Source organism: Triticum dicoccoides, chromosome 7B (genome assembly GCF_002162155.2).
Source record: "Triticum dicoccoides isolate Atlit2015 ecotype Zavitan chromosome 7B, WEW_v2.0, whole genome shotgun sequence".
Taxonomy (NCBI): Eukaryota; Viridiplantae; Streptophyta; class Magnoliopsida; order Poales; family Poaceae; genus Triticum; species Triticum dicoccoides.
This window is the reverse complement of record NC_041393.1, coordinates 339,710,461-339,733,388: the sequence shown is the minus strand read 5'-3', so window position 1 is coordinate 339,733,388 and position 22,928 is coordinate 339,710,461. Positions and strand designations below refer to the sequence as shown.

The window sequence follows — 22,928 nt, the reverse complement described above, 5'->3', positions numbered from 1 at the left end:
AAAGTGGGAGAGACTGGCACCCGCTAGCCACCTTATGCACCAAGTGCATGTCAGTCGGTGGAACCTGTCTCACGTAAGAGTACGTGTAAGGTCGGTCCGGACCGCTTCATCCCACAATACCGTCGAAACAAGATTGGACTAGTAACGGTAAGCATATTGAACAAAATCAACGCCCACAACTACTTTGTGTTCTACTCGTGCAAAGAATCTACGCAATAGACCTAGCTCATGATGCCACTGTTGGGGAACGTAGCAAAAATTCAAAATTTTCCTACGTGAGAAACCAGCAACGAGGGGAAGGAGAGTGCATCTACATACCCTTGTAGACCTCTAGCGGAAGCGTTCAAGAGAACGGGGCTGAAGGAGTCGTACTCATCATGATCCAAATCACCGGAGATCCTAGTGCCGAACGGACGGCACCTCCGCGTTCAACACACGTACAGCCCGGTGACGTCTCCCATGCCTTGATCCAGCAAGGAGAGAGGGAGAGGTTGAGGAAGACTCCATCCATCAGCAGCACAACGGCGTGGTGGTGGTGGAGGAGCGTGGCAATCCTGCAGGGCTTCGCCAAGCACTTGCGGGAGAGGAGGAGGTGTCACAGGAGGGAGGGAGGCGCCAGGGACTCAGGTGCGGCTGCCCTCCCTCCCCTCCACTATATATAGGGGCAAGGGAGAGGGGGGGGGGGACAGCCTTGGCCCTTCCTCCAAGGAAGGGTGCGGCCAGGGAGGAATCCATCCTCCCTAAGGCACCTAGGAGGTGCCTTCCCCCTTTAGGACTCTCCCTTTCCCTTATCTCTTGGCGCATGGGCCTCTTGGGGGGGCGCACCAGCCCACCTGGGGCTGGTCCCCTCCCACACTTGGCCCATGCAGCCCTCCGAGGATGGTGGCCCCACCTGGTGGACCCCCGGGACTCTCCCAGTGGTCCCGGTACATTACCGATATAACACAAAACTTTTCCGGTGACCAAAACAGGACTTCCCATATATAATTCTTTACCTCCGGACCATTCCGGAACTCCTCGTGATGTCCGGGATCTCATCCGGGACTCCGAACAACATTCAGTAACCACATACAAACTTCCTTTATAACCCTAGCGTCATCAAACCTTAAGTGTGTAGACCCTACGGGTTCGGGAATCATGCAGACATGACCGAGACATTCTCCGGTCAATAACCAACAGCGGGATCTGGATACCCGTGTTGGCTCCCACATGTTCCACGATGATCTCATCGGATGAACCATGATGTCAAGGATTCAATCAATCCCGTATACAATTCCCTTTGTCTAGCGGTATTGTACTTGCCCGAGATTCGATCGTCGGTATCCCGATACCTTGTTCAATCTCGTTACCAGCACGTCTCTTTACTCGTTCCGTAACACATCATCCCGTGATCAACCCCTTGGTCACATTGTGCACATTATGATGATGTCCTACCGAGTGGGCCCAGAGATACCTCTCCGTTAACCGGAGTGACAAATCCCAGTCTCGATTCGTGCCAACCCAACAGACACTTTCGGAGATACCTGTAGTGCACCTTTATAGCCACCCAGTTACGTTGTGACGTTTGGTACACCCAAAGAATTCCTACGATATCCGGGAGTTGCACAATCTCATGGTCTAAGGAAAAGATACTTGACATTAGAAAAGCTTTAGCATACGAACTACGATCTTTGTGCTAGGCTTAGGATTGGGTCTTGTCCATCACATCATTCTTCTAATGATGTGATCCCGTTATTAACGACATCCAATGTCCATGGTCAGGAAACAGTAACCATCTGTTGATCAACGACCTAGTCAACTAGAGGCTTACTAGGGAGATGGTGTTTGTTTATGTACCAACACATGTATCTGAGTTTCCTATCAATACAATTATAGCATGGATAATAAACGATTATCATGAACAAGGAAATATAATAATAATAACTAATTTATTATTGCCTCTAGGGCATATTTCTAACAGTTTATACTTGTGCCTTCAAGAATTAAAATACCTCTTGTGCGGCCGTTAATGTATATGTGTATATAACCTGAAAGATGGCAGTCTTCGGCTTCAGCCCCCACGCATATAATGCGGGGGTGTTTGCAAAAGGCGCATTTTCACACTTGATCCAACGTCTTGGTCCTATAAAGGAGGTGGTAGCGTAGCAAACTAGGCAACCGGACTATAATGCTTTATCACTTTCACTTAGCCATAGGAGTTTGACAGTGGGGCTACTATATAGCCCCTAGGGGCACTGCGCTCACCCGAATTCGGGGCGCGTATGTGCCTCACCGAGAAACGACCCTTCGTCAATGCGGAGGAATCCTATAGATTCTGGCGGGTCATCGAGTGGTTGACCAGTCTCACGCTATATCATGACAGTCAGTTTTTGGCTTTCTCCACTGAGGTGCTCGCCTGGACGAACCGGGGCACAATCGCAGTAGTTCTCCTGGTGCCGCGTTAGCCGATAGAGCGGAACATAAGGCAGCAAAACACAGGAGCCGGGCAAACCCAACATTTTACCAAAGACATGATTCGGAGCTGATGCATATAAGGCCTAACTCGAGACGCCGAACACTCCCTAAGGTATTCGGTCTTTATGAAAACGGGCCGAACAACGCCCTTGGTAATAAGCCCCTGGTGTCCAGGTACGTGCAAAATTCTGATGTGGCCTATGCCAAAACGCCAGCCTCCTCCTCGGTTATAGTAAGAAACTAGGGGATGTGAATCAACAAGAGACAATAAAAAAGGTTTACGCAGGGTCTTAATCTAAAAAGAAATCCTTGCAACAAGTCCCTGCTGCATGTCTGCGCCTGTGTCTCTGTTGTGCCGTATCCTGGACGGGTGTCGCACGGTGTTCATCTATAAAAGGGAGGAACTTAGTTAAAAAAGATCATGCGAAAATGTACGTTATATTAAATAAACAAAGTACATTTCAAAAAATGAATAAAATTGAGCTTTATTGTCTCTTGTTGTATATGCGCGGAGCCCCTTGTGCGGGGGTGTGCGGCTGGTGAGCCCCTGTATGTTTACGCCGGACTTGTCTAACCGTGTCCGGGGTCTGAACGACCTGTTTAGGTGCTTGGATTTAGTGAAGCCGGTTTAGTGTGTGGCTGTTGAGGCAGTCACACAATCTTCCACACTCGAGGAACACTCGATATTTCCCTTTAAGGAGATGATGCCTCGTGGACCGGGCATTTTAAGTGTGAGGGGTGCATAATGCGATATTGCGTTAAAGCGGGCGAAAGCTTCGCGCCCTAGTAGTGCTTGATAGCTACTTGTAAATGGGGCGAGGTGGAAGGTTAACTTTTCGCGGCGGAAGTTGTCGGGTGAGCCGAACACAACTTCTAGCAATAGAGAGCCCGTACAATGGGCATATCGGCCTGGCATTACCCCTTGAAAGGAAGTGTTGCTATGGCGAATTTTGGTTGGGTCTATCCCCATTTTGCGGATTGTGTCCTGATATAGCAGGTTTAGATCACTGCCGCCGTCCATTAGGACTTGTGAAAATTGGAGTCCGTCGATTATCGGATCTAATATCAAGGCAGTCCATCCCGCATTCCGGATACTTCTAGAGTAATCCTGATGGTCGAAGGAGATTGGTTTTGACAACCAGTGGCGGGACTCCTCTGAGATAGGCCGTATGGCGCGTATCTCTATGGGCGCCGTCCTGTTTTTCCCTTTTGTCACGTAAAGTGAGTTTACTGTTTTGACTTCTTGTGGGAAATTCTTTTGTTTTCCGGTGCTCTGCTTGTGGGGTACGTCATCGTCTTCGCTTTGTGTGTCGAGCCCCTTGTGTTCGGCATTGAGTTTGCCGGACTGCTTGAAGACCCAACAATCACTGTAGGTATGATTTGCAGGCTTCCCGGGGGTACTGTGGATTTGGCATACCTTGTCCAAGATTTTTTTTAAGTTAGATAGCTCGTCCCTGTTATCCTTAGGGGGCAGTTTTTTATGATTCTGCTGTGAGCTTTTGAATCCGGCATTGACTGCCGTGCTCTTCGGGATGTTGCCCTTGGTCCGGCGCTGTTCTTTGCTGCGTCGCGGTTTCCCGTTTCCATCCCTGACTTCGGATGTACTTGGGTCGCTGGTACTGCATCTTGCCAGCCAGCTGTCCTCTCCTGCGCAAAAGCGGGTCATGAGGCTTGTTAATGCGGCCATTGTTCTTAGCTTTTCTTGGCCGCAGTGTCTGGCGAGCCATTTGTCTCGGACGTTGTGTTTGAAAGCTGCTAAGGCTTCGGTGTCCGGACAGTCGACTATTTGGTTCTTTTTAGTGAGGAATCTATTCCAGAATTTTCGGGCTGACTCTCCGGGTTGTTGAGTTATGTGACTTAAATTGTCTGCATCCGGAGGTCGGACATAGGTCCCTTGAAAATTTGCCCGAAAGGCATCCTCAAGCTCTTCCCAACTTCCAATGGTGTTTTCGGGGAGGCTTTTGAGCCAATGCCGGGCTGGCCCTTTGAGCTTGAGGGGTAAGTATTTTATGGCGTGGAGGTCATCTCCTCTAGCCATGTGTATGTGGAGGATGTAATCCTCAATCCAGACTCCAGGGTCTGTTGTTCCGTCGTATGCCTCTATGTTTACGGGCTTGAATCCCGCTGGAAATTCATAATCTAGAACCTCATCGGTGAAACATAGGGGATGTGTGGCACCCCTATATTTAGGTGTACCATAATATTCAGATACTTGACGTGTTGCATTGCTTACTAGAGCTTGCTTTCTTGGCCCGTAGATAGATCTAATTGGGCCATCTTTTTGATGTGAATCTGTGTGCGGATCGTGTGCCGGCTTATGTGCGGCGCCGTTTGCCGCTCTATGTTTGCCATGGGGTCGTCTATCCGACTGGGTGATCTCCTTGTTCTTTGATTGCGGTGGCTCTACGGCCTCCTCATCAAATTCTGGCAGTAGTTTTCGCTTCGGGTAGCTCTTTGTTCGGTGACTGTCGCTGTATTTGTCTGTGGTGTTGAGTACTTTGCTCCATCTGATTCTGAGCGCATCTTCCACTATTCTGAGCTTCCGCTTCTGCTTTTTCAGGCTATGTGCAGTGGCGACGAGCCTTTTGTGGAGGTTCTTCTGCTCCGGCAACTTGTCCGGCATTAGATCGCCTGGACTGTTATCTTCACCAGGGACGGATTGTTTATCCATATTGTCCTGTTCGGACGGTTGCTCGATAGCATGTTCATCGTCCACCGGTTCGCCCTGCTCTATGGCTGGGTCTGTATGGCTGTTGTCTTTGTCGAGGCGGGACTTTGAGCGGCGCTTACGTCGCCGTTTTGACTGCCTTTCGAGGGAATGATCCCTCGTGACGTCCCATTGTTCCTTGTCGTTGCTTCCTTTAGGTGTGTCCATCATGTATACATCGTGAGATGAGGTGGCTGTCCAGTGCCTTATAGGTGCTGGTTCATGTTTGTCTTCTACATCATCGTCCATACCGTCGATGTCTTCGGAATCGAAGTCGAGCACGTCGTTTAAACTTTCGACAGTGGCTACGAAGTGGGTGGTGGGTGGGCGTCGAATTTCTTCGTCGTCCGCATCCCAACCTTCCCGACCATAGTCCAGCCAGGACTCTCCTGATAGAGAGAGAGACTTTAGTGAATTTAGGATGTCGCCAAAGGGCGAGTGCTGAAAGATGTCCGCAGCAGTGAACTCCATGATCGGCGCCCAATCGGATTCGATTGGCGGGGGCGCGGCAGGTTCGGACTCTGGAGAGGAGTCCAGCACCTTAGAGTCACAGGCTTTGCAAAGGACAGGGTTAGTGTTCAGCTCAATCGCCGCAGAGATTGCAGCCCCCGAGGTGGTGTCTAGCCACCCGTCCTCAGTCGGCGCAGTCAGCTCCGAGCTAAAGGTCGGAGCGGACTCTGGTGCGGCCTCCAGGGCACTGTTCGGTGGCAGATCTAGATCATGCCCATCGTGACAGTGCGGCGCGCTTGGCTGTGGCTCGAACCCGTCGAAGATCAAATCTCCGCGGGCGTTAGCCGTGTAGTTTAAACTTCCAAATCTGACCTGATGGCCAGGGGCGCAACTTTCAATCTGCTCCAGATGGTCAAGCGAATTGGCCCGCAGTGCAAAGCCGCCGAATATGAAGATCTGTCCGGGGAGAAAGGTCTCACCCTGGACCGCATTGTTGTTGATGATCGGGGGAGCCATCGGGCCTAAAGATGACGACACAGAGGAACTCTCAATGAAAGCACCAATGTTGGTGTCAAAACCGGTGGATCTCGGGTAGGGGGTACCGAGCTGTGCGTATAGGCGGATGGTAACAGGAGACAAGGGACACGATGTTTTTACCCAGGTTCGGGCCCTCTCGATAGAGGTAAAACCCTACTCCTGCTTGATTGATATTGATGATATGGGTAGTACAAGAGTAGATCTACCACGAGATCAGAGAGGCTAAACCCTAGAAGCTAGCCTATAGTATGATTGTTGTTCGTCCTACGGACTAAAACCCTCCGGTTTATATAGGCACCGAAGAGGGTTAGGGTTACACAGAGTCGGTTACAATGGTAGGAGATCTACATATCCGTATCGCCAAGCTTGCCTTCCACGCCAAGGAAAGTCCCATCCGGACACGGGACGGAGTCTTCAATCTTGTATCTTCATAGTCTAGGAGTCCGGCCGAAGATGATAGTTCGGCTATCCGGACACCCCCTAGTCCGGGACTCCCTCACCATGTTTCTCCCATTATTCTAGAGTCTTCCAATATTGACCTCATTCTGGGAATGGAATGGTTGAAAGCACATACTACCTCTATTGTTTGCGGCACCAAAGTCGTTCATCTCCTACATCCTTCCAATGAGATAGTAAGCTACCATGCTCAGATTGTTCAAAATGCTGAAGCACGACTTTATGCCTTGAATGCGTTGAACGCAGCACCTCTTGAGGGAATTGAAAAGATTCCAGTCATTCGTGACTTCCAAGACATTTTTCCAGAAGAACTTCCAGGAATACCCCCTGCTCGGGCTGTCGAGTTTGTCATCGATTTGGAACCAGGCATTGTTCCTATCACCAAATGACCCTTCAAGATGCCACCTCATGAACTCCTTGACCTTAAGGAGGAAATCGACAAATCTCTTCGCAGTGGTTTCATTCGTCCAAGTTGCTCTGCTTGGGGAGCACCTTCTCTCTTTGTGAAGAAGAAGGACGGAACAAACCGTTTGGTCCAAGACTATCGTCCTATCAACCAAGCAACTATTCAGAACAAGTATCCCCTCCCTCGGATCAATGATCTGTATGATCAACTGGCTGGTTCCTTGGTATTCTCTAAACTCGACTTGAGGTTGGGTTACCACCAGATCCGTGTTCGTGAAGAGGATATTCCCAAGACCGCATTCGTCACTCGATATAGTTCTTACGAGTACACCGTTATGTCTTTCGGCTTGACCAATGCTCCAGCTACATTCTCTCGTCTGGTGAACTATATATTCATGGAATACCTTGACAAGTTCATCGTGGTTTATCCGGATGATATCCTTGTTTATTGCAAGAATAAAGAAGAACATGTTGAACATCTTCGTCTTGTTCTAGACAAGCTTCGAGAGCATCAGCTTTATGCCAAGTATTCCAAGTGTGAATTCTGGCTACCCGAAGTCACCTACCTTGGTCATGTAATCTCCAAGGATGGTATTGCCGTCAACCCAGAGCGAGTTCAGGCTATTCTTGACTGGACCCCTCCAAAGACTGTCAAGCAAGTCAGAAGCTTTCTTGGACTTGCCAGCTATTGCGGCCATTTCGTCGAGAACTTCTCCAAGATCGCCAAGCCTCTGACTAATCTGCTTCACAAGGGCGTTAAGTTCGATTGGACAGACAAATGTCAGGAAAGTTTCCAGGCACTCAAGGACAAGCTGACTTTTGCCCCAGTGCTTGCTCCCCCTGATTCTCGCAAGGACTTTGTCATCTATTGCGATGCTTCACGACAAGGATTAGGCTGTGTCCTAATGCAAGAGCATAGAGTGATTGCTTATGCCTCCCATCAAGTGCGTCCTCATGAAGAGAACTACCAAGTTCATGACCTTGAGCTTGTTGCGGTTATCTATGCATTGAAGTTATGGAGACAGTACCTTCTCGATAATCCTTGCAAGATCTTCACAGATCATCAAAGTCTGAAGTATTTGTTTACTCAGCCAAATCTGAACCTCCGTCAATAGCGATGGATGGAAGCTATTGCTGACTACAACTATGGTATATCTTATACACCTGGCAAGGCTAATGTAATGGCCGATGCCTTGAGCCGCAAGTCTTATTACAATAATCACATGGTTCATAGAGCTCAACCCCGCCTTTATGAAGAACTTTGCAAGCTAAACCTTCAACTAGTTCCACAAGGTTCTCTGAATAACCTTGTCTTGGAACCAACTCGTCTGAAAGCAATAAGTCGGCTCAAGCCAAAGATGCTCATTTTGATCTGATGAAAAAGAATCTTGACTTAGAGGAATCCAGAGATTTCTCGCTTGCTGAAGATGGGACCTTATGCTTCAGAGATCATATTGTAGTCCCCGGTTCGATCTTATGACAGAGAAGGTGATGAAAGAAGCGCATGACACCCCTCTGTCTATTCATCCGGAAGTACCAAGATGTATCTAGACATCCGTCAGAAGTACTGGTGGTCTAAAATGAAGCAAGACATTACTCGATATATCAAAGAATGTGACATTTGTCGTCGCATCAAAGCAGAACATCAGAAACCGGATGGACTTCTACAACCGCTTCCGATTCCTGAATGGAAGTGGGATAAGATTCAAATGGACTTCGTCACTGGCCTTCCCAAGTCTCAGAAAGGTAATGATGCTATCTTTGTCGTCATACCAATTCTTGTAAGTTTCCCACTTTCTGCCAGTCAAGGAGATAATCGCTGCTAGTCAATTAGCACACTTGTATATCTAATTGTGTCACTCCATGGCATTTCGAAGGAGATCAGTTTAGACCGTGGCAGTATATTCACTTCAAAGTTCTGGGATAGTTTCCAAGAGGCAATGGGAAATCATATTACCTGGAGCACTGCTTATCATCCCCAATCCCAAGGCCAAGTCGAGCGAGTCAATCAAATTCTTGAAGACATGCTTCGGGCTTGTGTTATTTCTTTTGGCAATAAGTGGGAAGAATCTCTCCCTTATGCGGAGTTCTCTTATAACAATAACTATCAAGCCAGCTTGAAAATGGCACCGTTCGAAGTGCTTTATGGACATAAGTGACTAACCCCTCTGAATTGGTCATAAACTGGGGAACGGACACTCATTGGTCCGGACATTATTCAACAAGCTGAAGAGCAGGTTCGCATTGTCCGGGATAATCTCAAGGCGGCCCAGTCCCGCCAGAAGAGCAACTATGACCGGAAACATTGGGGTTCAACTTATCAACCTGGTGATCAAGCTTATCTGCGTGTCACTCCTTTGAGAGGTACTCATCGGTTCGGAGTCAAGGGCAAGCTAGCTCCGTGCTACATTGGTCCCTTCCACATTCTCGCCCATCGTGGACTGGTGGCTTATCAACTGGAGTTGCCACCTCAGTTCTCTCACGTCCATGACGTCTTCCACGTGTCACAACTTTGTCGATGCTTCAAGGATTCGGAACGTGAAGTGGATCCAGAATTTATTGAAGTGCAAGATGATCTCACTTACAAAGAGCATCCGATCCGCATTCTTGAAGAAGCTGAACACTGAACCCGCCAGAAGGTTACCAAATTCCTCAAAGTGCAATGGTAGAATCATACTAAAGATGAACCCACTTGGGAACGTGAGCATAACCTCCGTGCTGAATACCCCGATCTTTTCCCTTCTACCTCTTAATTCTCGGGACGATAATTTCTTTTAGAGGAGGAGAGTTGTAACACCCCTGAATAATGATGCTACAGTAACCCTTGGGGTTAAGTTAATCTTTTTGCTAAACAAGTGTTTGATCATCATCGTCTAATACCTCTTTCAAATTCCAGTTGAATTCAATTTCAAATTGTGATGAAATTCAACTTTTCTCAAACATGAGAACTAAAATGTTCACCATTTAGAATAAATTCCAAAATAAATGGATGTTAAGGAAAACAACATCACCCTTATGTAAAGATGATCTGTATCAATTAAATGAGTACCAATTCAGCCTTTTTAAATGCTATCCCATTTATGAAAAATCCATCTGATTTCACTTTGCCTACAAATTAATTGTGGCAGTGCCAAATATTGCTAGAGACTTTTGTGGCTTAGTTCCATATTTTTCTAAAATGTCTGGTGGCCCACAAAAATCCTTTTCTATCTCTGTTTATAAATAAAAGAAACAGAAAAACTTAACAAGAGAAAAGGCCAGAGGCCACTTACCTGTTGCAGGCCCAAGCCGGCCCAGGTAGCCCAGTAGGCCTTCTCCACCTACTTTTCCCTCCATGTCATCGTCCCTGTGGACGACCGCGCCTCCGCTGGTCACAGCGCGACACCGCGATGCTACAGCCACCGCCGAGAGAATAAGAGCGGCCCTCCGGCTCCTCGAATTCTTCCCCACCTACCTCCACCAACTTTCCCTCCCCTTTTCTCCCTCGCTCGCCTCTCTCTCGTTTTGGATCGGAGCCGAGCACCGCGATCGCCATGGCTCTGGAATCGCCATGGCCACCCTCCTCCCCGAGCTGTGCCAAGGCGTCCAGGAGGACCGGCGCCCTCGTCCTCATCCTTCTCGAGTACCAGGATGAGTCAGACCGCTCCGCAGCTCGTCGGCATCGTTGTCCTTCCACGCACGCGCTCCTCTACTTTGCGGCCTCCTCGAGTCGCTCCCGAGCCCCCTTTTTTCCATCCCATAGCAGCCACCACCGTCGCACCCGCCCGCGCTTGTCCGCGGTCGTCTCCGTCCGTGACCGCGGTGCTCCCCGTCGTCCTAATTATCGCGCCCTGTCCGCGACCCGAACACACCCGCACGTGCCTTGCTCTCCTCAACCGCGCCCCCGCTCACTGGTGCCTCTGCCCCGTGCCGGCGCGCCGGCCGTACTGGTGCAGCGCGCCGCCCGCGCGTCGCTCTGGCCGCCCGGTGCCTCCCGCTGCTTCTGCCGCTGCTCCTGCCGGCGGCTCGCACGCGCCCACCACTCCAGGCCGCGGCCAGCGCACCAGCCTCCCTCATGCACGTACTCGCCTGCCCCGCGCTCCCTCACCACATCCGCCGCTTCCTCTGCTCGACGCCGGCGCCGCCTCAGCTGCTGCCGCGGCCACCCCTAGGTGCGGCTCGTCGCCCCCAGTTGAACGCGCCCTCCCGCGCGTCAGATGGACGCCGGGGGGCGAATCCCGCTAGCGTAGATCCGCCGTGGGGGAGGCTCGCCGGACCTCTCTCCAGTGCCACATCAACGTGGCCAGCCTGGCCCCCCATGGGTCGCATATGGGTGGCCCCCGGTTGCCCTTTGACCAGTTGACCAAGGTCAACTCTGACTGGGTAGCCCCTAGTCACCAACTTGTGGGCCCCGCCTCTAATTCTAATAAATTAGTTAATACAATTAATTTAATCTAACTAATCGGTGACATGTGGGGCCTACTAGCTAATTAACTTAGTTTAGTTCAATTAACCACTGCTAACTAGTCCAGTCACTGACCAATGGGACCCACTAGACCCACTGGTCGACATTGAATAATCAGCGTGTCTGTTGACTTGCTGACGTCATGCTTACATCAAGCTGACGTCACAATTCCTTTTTTGTTAATTTAAATAATTTCAGAATATTGCTATAATCTTTGAAAATTCATAGAATTTAAATCGTAGCTCGGATTGAAAAACTTTGTACATGAAAGTTGCTCAGACGAATCCAATGAATCCGAAAACGCCATCCGTTTACCTGTCACATGCCCCTAGCATGCTGAACATGGAACCGTCCCCTCTCTTTCACCTGTACGGAATCCACCTAACGCCAGGAATTCATCCTCAGATGTTTTTTCCCCTCCGTCTGCAATGTGTAGTACTACGTTAGGTCGACCCCGGTTCTACATATCGTCATGTCATGCTTAGTGATACATCTATTTGCTCTGTTATTTATTATGTTCCCCTTCGTTACTTCTTTCTGGTAGACCCCGAGACCGATGATGCCCCTGTGATCGACTACGTCCCTGACGACCAGACCCTTGCCGCAGAGCTTCCAGGCAAGCACCCCCTTTGAACATTCCGATATTGCCTATTCTCTTCTCTCTTATGGTTGCATTAGAAATTGCTGCTGCTACTGCTTTACCTATTCTGATGCATAGCCTGATCTTGTAATCTGCTATTGTTACCTACCTGTTTATCCTAAACTGCTTAGTATAGGCTGGGTAGAGACCCATCAGAGACCCCACTTTATCCCGACTGCCCCGCTGGATTATCAGAAGACACGATCAACGGGATTGAAGACCAGGCCCCCACACCGCACATCACTTTCCCCTTAGTTACTCGACACTACTGGGTTACTATCGAGTGCCGAGGGTGATACCTCATCAGCACTTCTGATGTTAACCTTGTAGGTTAGTTCATCAGTTATGGTCATCGAGGGTGATTCCTCCTTCTTCACTCCCGATAACGACACTGTCGTGCAACTCCACAACAGTGGACCTCGAGGGTGATTCCTCCTTCGTTAACCTTGATGATAACATCAGGTGGATTTCCATTGGGGGTGATTCGTCAGGGTTCCCCTTGGTGTTAGACACACGGTTACTATGTTTACTATGATTTTACACTGAACCATGATACTAAAGATGGGTCGGCCCTAAGGGCTACCCGCACGAGCTTAATTGCGAGTGATGTGGAGTCGGGTTGACCTGGAAGGTGCCCGCATGATAACTACGTGGCGTGGCCGGGCATTCTTAGCCCTTGCCGCAAGTTCTCGAGATGGAGCGATGGGGTCACATCGATCGTGAGTCTCTGCTCGTTACCGCGCGCTCCTAATCCACTATGATCTGGATATTTGATCCGAGGGGCCTCTGGCCTGATAGCACTAACCATCACGTGGGCATAGTATTGGCATTCTGCGTCGTATGCACCAGCCGAAGCTTAATAGACGTCAGCGACTGAGTGGCACGCGCCGGGTTGGACTAGAACACCTCGCCTTGTATAAGGGGGGCTAGGTCTGCTCACCGGCCGCCCACACAACATGCAGGAGTTCCCGGGGCAATGGCCCAAGACCCCTGGGGCATAGGTTTAGTCTGGCGTGCTTTCCTCTTTATTAGTCCTAGGTCGGGTTGCGGCGTATCATTTGGCAGAGGCCAGGCATGACCCAGAAAAGTGTGTACGGCCGGAGTTAATCGAGCGTGGTGGGAAAGTTGGTGCACCCCTGCAGGGAATAAAACATCTATCGATAGCCTGTCCTACGATAACGGACACTTGGAGTTGTATCCTGATCGATACAACTAGAACTGGATACCTGAGATGAGAAATGGATAGTATGGCTCTGGGATTGCTTTCTCGTAGGGAGTCGAGGAAGGATCTCTGGGCGAGTTTGATGACACTACTACTACTTTACTTTATGCTATGAACTCTTCTGGTTGCAAGACCACTGAAGATGCTGAAGATGCTAGTCTTTGATGGGACTAGGCTCTCCCCTCTATTCTAGCATTTCTGCAGCCCAGTCCACATATACAGCCTTCCTTTGATAATGTTGCATATGTAGTGTAGATCCTTGCTTGCTGAGTACTTCGGATGAGTACCCACGTTTGCTTTGCTTTCTTTTCCCCCATATCCGTTTGATGCAACCAGATGACGGAGCCCCTGAGACCGCTGCCACCGCCGATGACTATTACTACCCCGAGGGTGCCTACTACCACGTCACAGACGCCGATGACCAGGAGTAGTTAGGAGGCTCCCAGGCAGGAGGCCTTGCCTTTTCGATCGTTGTTACTTTTGTGCTAGCCTTCTTAAGGCAAACATATTTAACTTATGTTTGTACTCAGATATTGTTGCTTCCGCTGACTGTTGTGTATTCGAGCCCTCGAGGCCCCTGGCTTTTTATATAAAGCTTGTATTATTTTAATTTGTGTCTAGAGTTGTGTTGTGATATCTTCTCGTGGGTCCCTGATCTTGATCGTACACATTTACGTGTATGATTAGTGTACGATTGAATAAGGGCGTCACAAATACAGACTTTTGGAGAAGCCTGTATTTACAAGAAAGTGAGTGGGAGCTCTGTAGCATTTCTAATATTATATGTGGATGACATATTATTGATTGGAAATGATATAGAATTTCTGGATAGCATAAAGGGATATTTGAATAAAAGTTTTCCAATGAGAGACCTCGGTGAAGTTGCTTACATATTGGGCATCAAGATCTGTAGAGATAGATTAAGACACTTGATAAGTTTTTTCAATGAGTATATACCTTGACAAGTTTTTGAAAGAGTTCAAAACGGTTCAGTCAAAGAAGGAGTTCTTGCCTGTATTACAAGGTGTAAAGTTGAGTAAGACTCAAAGCCTGACCACGGCAGAAAATAGAAAGAGAATAAAAGTCATTCCCTATGCCTCAGTCATAGGTTCTATAAAGTATGCCATGTTATGTACCAGACCATTTGTGTGCCTTGCTATGAATTTGGCAATGGGGAACGATACTGATCCAGGAGTGGATCACTGTATAGCAGTCAAAGTTATCCTTAGTTGTCTAAGTGGACTAAGGAAATGTTTCTCAGTTATGGGGGTGATAAAGAGTTCGTTGTAAAGAGTTACGTCGATGCAAAGCTTTTACACCGATCCAGATGACTCTAAAGTCTCAGTCTGGATACATATTGAAAGTGGGAGCAATTGGCTAGAGTAGCTCCATGCAGATCATTGTAGACATAGAAAATTTGCAAAATACACACAGCTCTGAATTTAGCAGACCCGTTGACTAAACTTCTCTCAGGAGCAAAACATGATCACACCTTAGTACTCATTGGGTGTTAATCACAAAGCGATGTGAACTAGATTATTGATTATAGTAAAACCTTTGGGTGTTGGTCACATGGCGATGTGAACTATGGGTGTTAATCACATACAGATGTGAACTATTGGTGTTAAATCACATGGCGATGTGAACTAGATTATTGACTCTAGTGCAAGTGGGAGACTGAAGGAAATATGCCCTAGAGGCAATAATAAAGTTATTATTTATTTCGTTATTTCATGATAAATGTTTATTATTCATGCTAGAATTGTATTAACGAGAAACTTAGTACATGTGTGAATACATAGACAAAACATAGTGTCCCTAGTATGCCTCTACTTGACTAGCTCGTTAATCAAAGATGATTATGTTTCCTAACCATAGACATGTGTTGTAATTTGATGAATGGGATCACATCATTATGAGAATGATGTAATGGACATGACCCATCCATTAGCTTATCATTATGATCGTTACAGTTTCATTGCTACTGCTCTCTTCATGACTTATACATGTTCCTTAGACTATGAGATTATGCAACTCCCGAATATCGGAGGAACACTTTGTGTGCTACCAGACGCCACAACGTAAATGGGCCATTATAAAGGTGCTCTACAGGTGTCTCCGAAGGTGTTTGTTGGGTTGGCATAGATCGAGATTAGAATTTGTCACTCCGTGTTTCAGAGAGGTATCTCTGGGTCCTCTCGGTAATACACATCACTATAAGCCTTGCAAGCATTGTGACTAATGAGTTAGTTGCAGGATGAAGTATTACGGAATGAGTAAAGAGACTTGCCAGTAACGAGATTGAACTAGGTATGATGATACCGACAAGCGAATCTCGGGCAAGTAACATACCAATGACAGAGGGAACAACGTATGTTGTTTTGCGGTTTGACCGATAAAGATCTTCGTAGAATATGTAGGAGCCAATATGAGCATCTAGGTTCCGTTATTGGTTATTGATCGGAGATATGTCTCGATCATGTCTAGATAGTTCTCGAACCCGTAGGGTCCGCACGCTTAGCGTTCGATGATGATTTGTATTATGAGTTATGTGTTTTGATGACCGAAGTTTGTTCGGAGTCCCAGATGAGATCACGAACGTGGCGACGAGTCTCGAAATGGTCGAGACGTAAAGATTGATATATCGAAAGGCTATATTCGGACATCAGAAAGGTTCGAAGTGATTCGGGTATTTTTCGGAGTACCGGGGAGTTACGGGAATTCACCGGGAGAAGTAATGGGCCTTGTTGGGCCATACGAGAAATAGAGGAGGCATGCCAAAGGGAGGTGGCGCCCCCCCATGGGTCCGAATTGGACTAGGGGAAGGGGGCGACACCCCCCTTGCCCTTTCCTACTCCCTCTCTACTTCCTTCTCTCCTACTCCTAAAAGGGAAAGGATTCCTACTAGGACTTGCAAGTCCTAGTAGGACTCCATACACATGGCGCTCCCCTAGGGGGCCGGCCTATCTCCCTCCCTCCTTTATATACGGGGGCAGGGGGCACCCCAAAGACACACAAGTTTATCTTTTAGCCCTGTGCGGTGCCCCCCTCCATAGTTACACACCTCGGTCATATCGTCGTAGTGCTTAGGTGAAGCCCTGCGCCGGTAACTTCATCATCACTGTCGCCACGCCGTCGTGCTGACGAAGATCTCCCTCGGCCTCAACAGGATAAAGAGTACGAGTGTCGTCATTGAGCTGAACATGTGCTGAACGTGGAGGTGCCATACGTTCGGTGCTTGGATCGGTTGGATCGCGAAGATGTTCGACTACATCAACCGCGTTAACTAAACGCTTCCGCTTTCGGTCTATGAGGGTACGTGGACACACTCTCCCCTCTCGTTGCTATGCATCACCTAGATAGATCTTGCGTGATCTTAGGATTTTTTTGAAATTACGGCGTTCCCCAACAGCCTCCAAGACGTAGCCGGCGGGGTTGGGGCCAAGCACGCGGGCGTACGCGCGCCGGTACCCATCAAAGTTGAGCGTCTCCAGCCCAATATCCTGGCTGGGCTGCCACAACGGGTCGTCCACATGTGTCACCTTCACCAGCTCCTCCATGGCCGCCAGCCCGAGCTCAAGCAGCGCGCCACGGTCGATGGCGACGCCTTCGCCGCCGAGGCCATTGTCGAGGCCGCCGCCCATGATGCCAGCGGGCAGACGCATGGCCGCCGAGCCGCCACCCATCAGGTCAGGGATAGATTGCATCCCATTCCCATGAAGCCGTTGTTGTCGCCGATGGCGAGGTCGAGGCTGGAGCAGAGGGAGGACAGCAGGCTCAGCGGTGAGGAGATGGCGGAGACGGGGAGACTGAGGAACTTGCCAGCGAGCGCGCAAACACGGTCCAGCTCGTCCTTGAGGCGTGAGTTCTCGATGCGCAGGTGCTGCTCCTCCGGTGACACCTCCCCGAGCACGGCTGCGCCGCTGCAATTGCCGCAAGTGGGTCTCCGCATCGCCTCCCGGATCGTCATGTTCTCCATCCGCAGGTTGTCGTTCTTCTGCCGTAGCAGCGCGTTCTCGTGCCGCTTGATCTTCGTCTGCAACCAGCCCACCCAGACATGATTACCAAAAAGAAGAAGGAAATTGATTCTTCTTGGCCTAGCTTGTCACATCAACCGACACGTCGCACCAAAATAGATAGAAGATTGTTCTGGTTGACAGTCCGACCTTCATCTGGGTGCGGCGATTCTGGAACCAGAACTTGACCTGGCGGCTCTCTAGGTTGAGCCGCCGGCTGAGCTCCATGCGCTGTTTCTCGTCGGGGTGAGGGCACTCCTTGAACACGCTGCCAAAAATGAATCAGTCAAGCAAGCTGTAATTTAGGGCTAGATAGAAAGTAGACCAAGAACCTGAGAGAATTGTAACAATTGCTTACGCCCCGAGCTCTTGGATTTGCTGCGGCGTCTAGCGGTGGTAGCGCTTCTTCTTCTTGCGCGGGTTGCTATTGTCCGGGTCGAGCTCATCGGCGGAGGCGCCGTCCAGGTTGTCGCTGCTGGAGTGGCTGTCGTTCTCGTCCTCCCGCGCGCGGCCCAGCGAGTCGCCGTCGCCGCCGCTCTCCGTGCTCCCCATGAAAGCGCCGCCCAGCTGACCTCCGCCCTCCATGTTCGTCTGCCAATTAAACCGATTAAAATCCAAGGCAATTAAACACGACAAAGAAGAGAAACTGGCCAATTAATTAAGGCTAGCAAACACGCATGAACGGTCGGGTGGTAGTGTAGAATATAGCATACCAGGCCGAGGGAGAGGCTAGTGGAGGAGGCGAAGCCACCGCCACCGCCGCCGGCGCCGGGCCTGGGGATGGGTGGTAGGGTGAATAGGCGGCCGGGGTTGTGCATGCCGGGGCCGCCCTCGTCGGCGTCGTAGGAGAAGACGCCGGAACCGGCGCCGTCGAACCCGATTCAGTTTCAGCCGAGACGTGCAGCACGGGGAAGGAGAAGGCAGGGGGTATTTGCAAAAACGTGTGTGCTGACGAGCTCGGGCCCGACGAGTCTAGTTGTCGCTCTATGATTGGTCCAGGACCAAAGTTGCACATTGGGTGCAAGTTCTGGGACTGGGTAGAGTCATTTTGCAAGTTGTATGACCAAATCATTACATCTCGGACAAATTCAGGACCCCAATGCTTTTAACTCTGAACTAAAGGAGTAAAATATGGTTAAAGAACAACAAAGCATTGAAGGCGGCTTATTTTGGAAAAGGGAATAAATATACACAAAGCTTTTATACTAGTACTAAAAATGCTTCCGACAAAAGAAAACAAAACTGTATACAACATGATGTGTGGGCTGGGCCGGCCACTCCAACGGCTAGAGAGGGAGAGGTGTCCAGATGATGCCAACGGAGGCCAGAAACTTTCGACACCATGTACCTATACTAGCAGCAATTCTCAAAAAAAAACCTATACTAGCAGCTGGATACCATACCATGCTCTCTCAACCACAGCTTCCCTCTCCCTGCAGCGACAACAAAGAAGCGTACAGCTCCAGGCTTTTAAAAGACCCCTCCTTTCGCAACACCCCACGCAGCAACTCACTCCCCGACATATCGCGCCTCCCTCTCCACGACACGCTTCCCAGTCTCCACGCCCTCTGGCCTTGCCGACACGAAACAGTCCACACGAGATAAATCGCGAGAGACTGCGGCGCTGGGCACGAGACGGGCCGGGCGAGTGGTGGTTGGTCCCCACGCAAAGGACGTCGTCGTCCTCGGCCCCACCCAGGGCGAGCGGACGGTTCTGCCCCTGTGCTCCTTGCAGTTCGTTGGCCCAGGGGCAGTCCCCGCGGGTGCGTAGGTCTGGCCCTGTCACGTCGTGTCTCTCTCCTCATGCTGCCTCTGCTCTGCGCAAGAGAGAGAGTGTGACAGCGATCGATGGAAAGAGATGGGTGGGAAGAAAAAGTAGGAGAGAGAAAGGGATGGGGATGGAGCGCAGCGTCACAGGTGATTCGGTTCACTGCTCCCGCAGCAGGTCCGTGCCCCCGTACGCGGCACGCTGCTAACAACATCTCCAACCGCGTCCCCAATAGGCCCTCCAGGCGATTTTTTAGTGTCGGTGACTGTCACGCTCTTAGGACCTCGTTTAGCGGCGGTTTGGGCCAAATTCAGACCCGGCGATCCCGCCCCAAACCCAAACGACGCGGGTGTCGTCTGGTGGCGCCGGCAGAAGCGAAAAGTGACGTGGGGCCGCTCTGTCGGCGAGAGGAGGCCCTTTTCCCGTCGTTTCCTCCCGCTTCCCCCTCGACTTCCTTCTCATTCTTCATTCCTCCCGCCAAACTCCGCCTCTTCCCTTCCAAGCCACCCGCCATGCCGCCAAAAAAGTACATGATGCCCCGCGTCACGACGGATTCCACAGCCGCCGTCGTCGCCCAGCCGAAGCAAAGGAAGCCGAGGGCGCCGCCGTCCAAGCCTCCGGGCATGACCAACGCCGACTGGAAGGCGGATGTGCAGCGCTAGGAGACCGTCACCGCCGATAGGCGCAATAGGGCCAAGAAGGCCAGGGAGAGAGCGGCGGCTGCGATGGAGCAGGTGGAGCACGCGGCGGCCGAACAAGCCGAGGCGGCTCGCGCGACGATGATGAATCAGCCCGGTGGGCACGGCCTGCATGGGTCCTAGTGCCAACAAAGCGTCGGCTCTCCGTCCGGGCTCTCGTCGTCGCCACACCCATGGAGCACGCCATCGCCGGGCTATGCCGATGGCGACGTCCACGGTGGTTTCAACCCCAACATCACCTTTCCCCATGGGCGCCCGGTCCAGCGTACGCCCTCGCCCGTGTTCGCCGGTGTGCAGTACCCTCCGTACATGTACTCGCCGCCGGACTACGCAGCTTCACCGACGCCACCTCTCCGCCGCGACTTCTACTCGCAAGACTCCTCCTCATCGCATCTTGGCGACGCCGATGCGACGTAGCCCGACATGGAAGACATCATCGCAGCCGGCTCGGCTGCCGCCACCTCTACCCTCGGGTTCACTACCCAAGACGACTCGATTGATCTCGGTGACATGGATGTCGAGCTCGACTACGGCGAGGAAGAGCCAGAGGAGGAGGGAGGAGGAGAGGAAGAGGAGGAGCCCAACGCTGACGAGGAAAGGCAAGAAGAAGAAGAAGAAGAAGAAAGTGTCGGCCAAGACTGGCGAGCCGCGCATCAAGTGGGCGACCAAGGAAGATGAGTGCCTCGCCAAAGCGTGGAAGGTCGTCTGCCTCGACCCGACCACCGGCACAAACCAGAGCTTCGACATGTATTGGTACCGCATCAAGGCCGAGTTCGATGAGTGCAAGCTCGTCGACCCCTACTTCAAAGGCGTTCACATGCAGCGGGGGTCGAAGGCGATGGCGAACCATTGGGGGCTCATCCAAACGGCATGCAACAAATGACATGGGATCGTCGAGGAGGTCGCGGCAGACGGGGATCAGCGTCGAGGATCAGGTACAGCATGCCACCCTCTCCCTGTTCCTCTTACCGTGCGCGCCCATTTGCGCTCCGCGCGGACTGAGGCCTGCTCTTCAGCGCAGCTGCTGCGCATGTTCGCCATGTACCGCGACAACAACACCGACCAGGAGTTCAAGTACCTCCACGTCTTCAAACAGATCCACAAGTGCGAGAAGTGGGCGGATATCCGACGCACCCTCGCTAAGGCCAAGGAGACGTACAAGCCGGACGCGCCGACACCGGGAGCGGCAGACGGGCGTACGGACGGCAACAAAGGGGCCAAGAAGGCGAAACACGCCGAGCCGGCTGCCGCACGCATGCAAGAGTCCATCGAGCACTGGCTCGACAACGCCAAGACTAGGGCCGCCCAACGAAAAGAGAAAACTAAGGCGAGGTGGGCTACTTTGATGACGAACATTGCCGTCAAACTCGACTTGCTCCGGTCCAACGTCACCGCGAAGAATAGGAACAACGACCTGGCTTTGTTGATGGGCGGCGCTTACATGCTCCAGAGCGGCGACAAGAAGCTCAAGGCATGGTTCTTGGCGGAGCAAGGCCTCATCCTGAACCAGATACCGGTGACGCCAACGCCGATGCCAACACCGACGCCCAGCCCGACTAACGATGTCTCCGCGACACCCAGCAGCACAGAAGCCGCGCCAACCAGTCTAGAAGCAACGCCAACTCCTCCCAGCCCGCGCACGCCGACGATGACACCGGAGGTCGAGCTCGACGTTTGATGCATTCCTTTCGCGTCCTTCCTTTTTTTGTGCGTCGAACTACTGCCTATCCTTTCACTTGATCGTCGAACTGTGGCACTGAATCGCCAAACTATTGCGATGATCGCCGGATTGTGGCTTTTTTTGGAGCGGGAATGATCAAGTTTGAACATGGGGCGCGTGTCTGGCACCTTGGGGGCGGCACCTGGGGGCGTGGCTGGGGCGAACCGAACTCCAGGGGCCAATCTAGCGCCGGTTCGCCCCCAGTCCGCTCTTTTTCGACGCCCTGGGGGGCCGAACGGCTAGAGATTCTCTAAGCTATGGGTACACCAGGTAGGTTCGTGCCTAACTCTTTACATATGCATGGTTGGACCGCCCGCGGTGGAAGTGTCATGCCTATTTCGATGCAATTAGAGAAACTCCAATGGCGCGACCCAAATGGACGCGCGCTTTGTCCGCTTTTCATTTGTTTGAGACGGCCAGACGGACATGCACGTCCGCATTCTTAAATGGGTCGGCTTGACTGCCCAACGGAAGGCAGACCCAAATGTGCCGGCGTGAAAGAAAAACAGCTCGCAGAAAATAAACATAATTAAACATTAGTGGCCGGTCAACTGCCGGCCAAAGTCCACTTAAACCTAATTAAACATTAATTAAAACATTAAAAAAGTCTACGCCGCCCCACACGCTGCCCTAGACGTTGTCGGCGTTGCCTTGCCCTTGACGTCGACGTCTCCATCGCCATCGCCGCCGGTGAGGTCAATGAAGACGGGAGCAGGGCCAGCCCATCCGAACGCTGCCTGGTATGCTGCCAAGGCAGCCTCCTCGTGCGTCTGCTGGGGCGGCGACATTGTGGCTCGCCTTCGTGTTCCTCCTCCTCCTTCTCCTCAAGCCGGAGTGCCTCCACGTCGCATTGCATCATTGCCTCGTAGCGCATCTGCCGCTCGCCGTCGGCCTGCTCCTGGTGGAGCCAGTGCGCCTTCCAGCGCTCAAGGTGGGCCGCCTCCTGCGCCGGCGTCGCGGCAAAGTGGATAGGACACGCGCTCACCCACTCGCCGTACTGGCCCGTGCATGTGTAGGCCTCCTCCGGCCAATTGGGTGGAGGCGGGGAGCGCTTCCGCGTCGGCTCTGGCTCCGACTTGGGCTCGACGGGTGGTGGCGGAGGCGGGACGAAGAGCGGGGTGTGGACGGAGTCCCCCGCAGCCGACAAGCAAGGGCTTACTCCAGCCCATCCCAATGCGCGTCCTCCTCGAGACGGCTAACCTCCAGCGCGTGCTGTAGGGCCTCCTCGAGGGCGGCTTGGTACTCCGCCTCTGCCTCCATCTCCTTTGGCTCTACCCGCGGGGGCGGCGGTGGAAACGGCGGCGGGACGGCGTTGACGCCTACACGCCGTTGCTCCTCGTGTTCGAGGGCAAACCAAGCCTCCTAGTTGGAAGAGTCAGCGGCGTACTCGGGCAACTGCCGCTGCTTCGGC

At 51.5% G+C, this 22,928-nt stretch overlaps 1 pseudogene; it reads right to left on the bottom strand.

Moving 5' to 3' along the window:
- Positions 1–18,212, bottom strand: part of LOC119338907 — a 57,521-nt pseudogene extending 39,309 nt beyond the window's left edge.
- Positions 18,213–22,928: the final 4,716 nt, after the last annotated feature.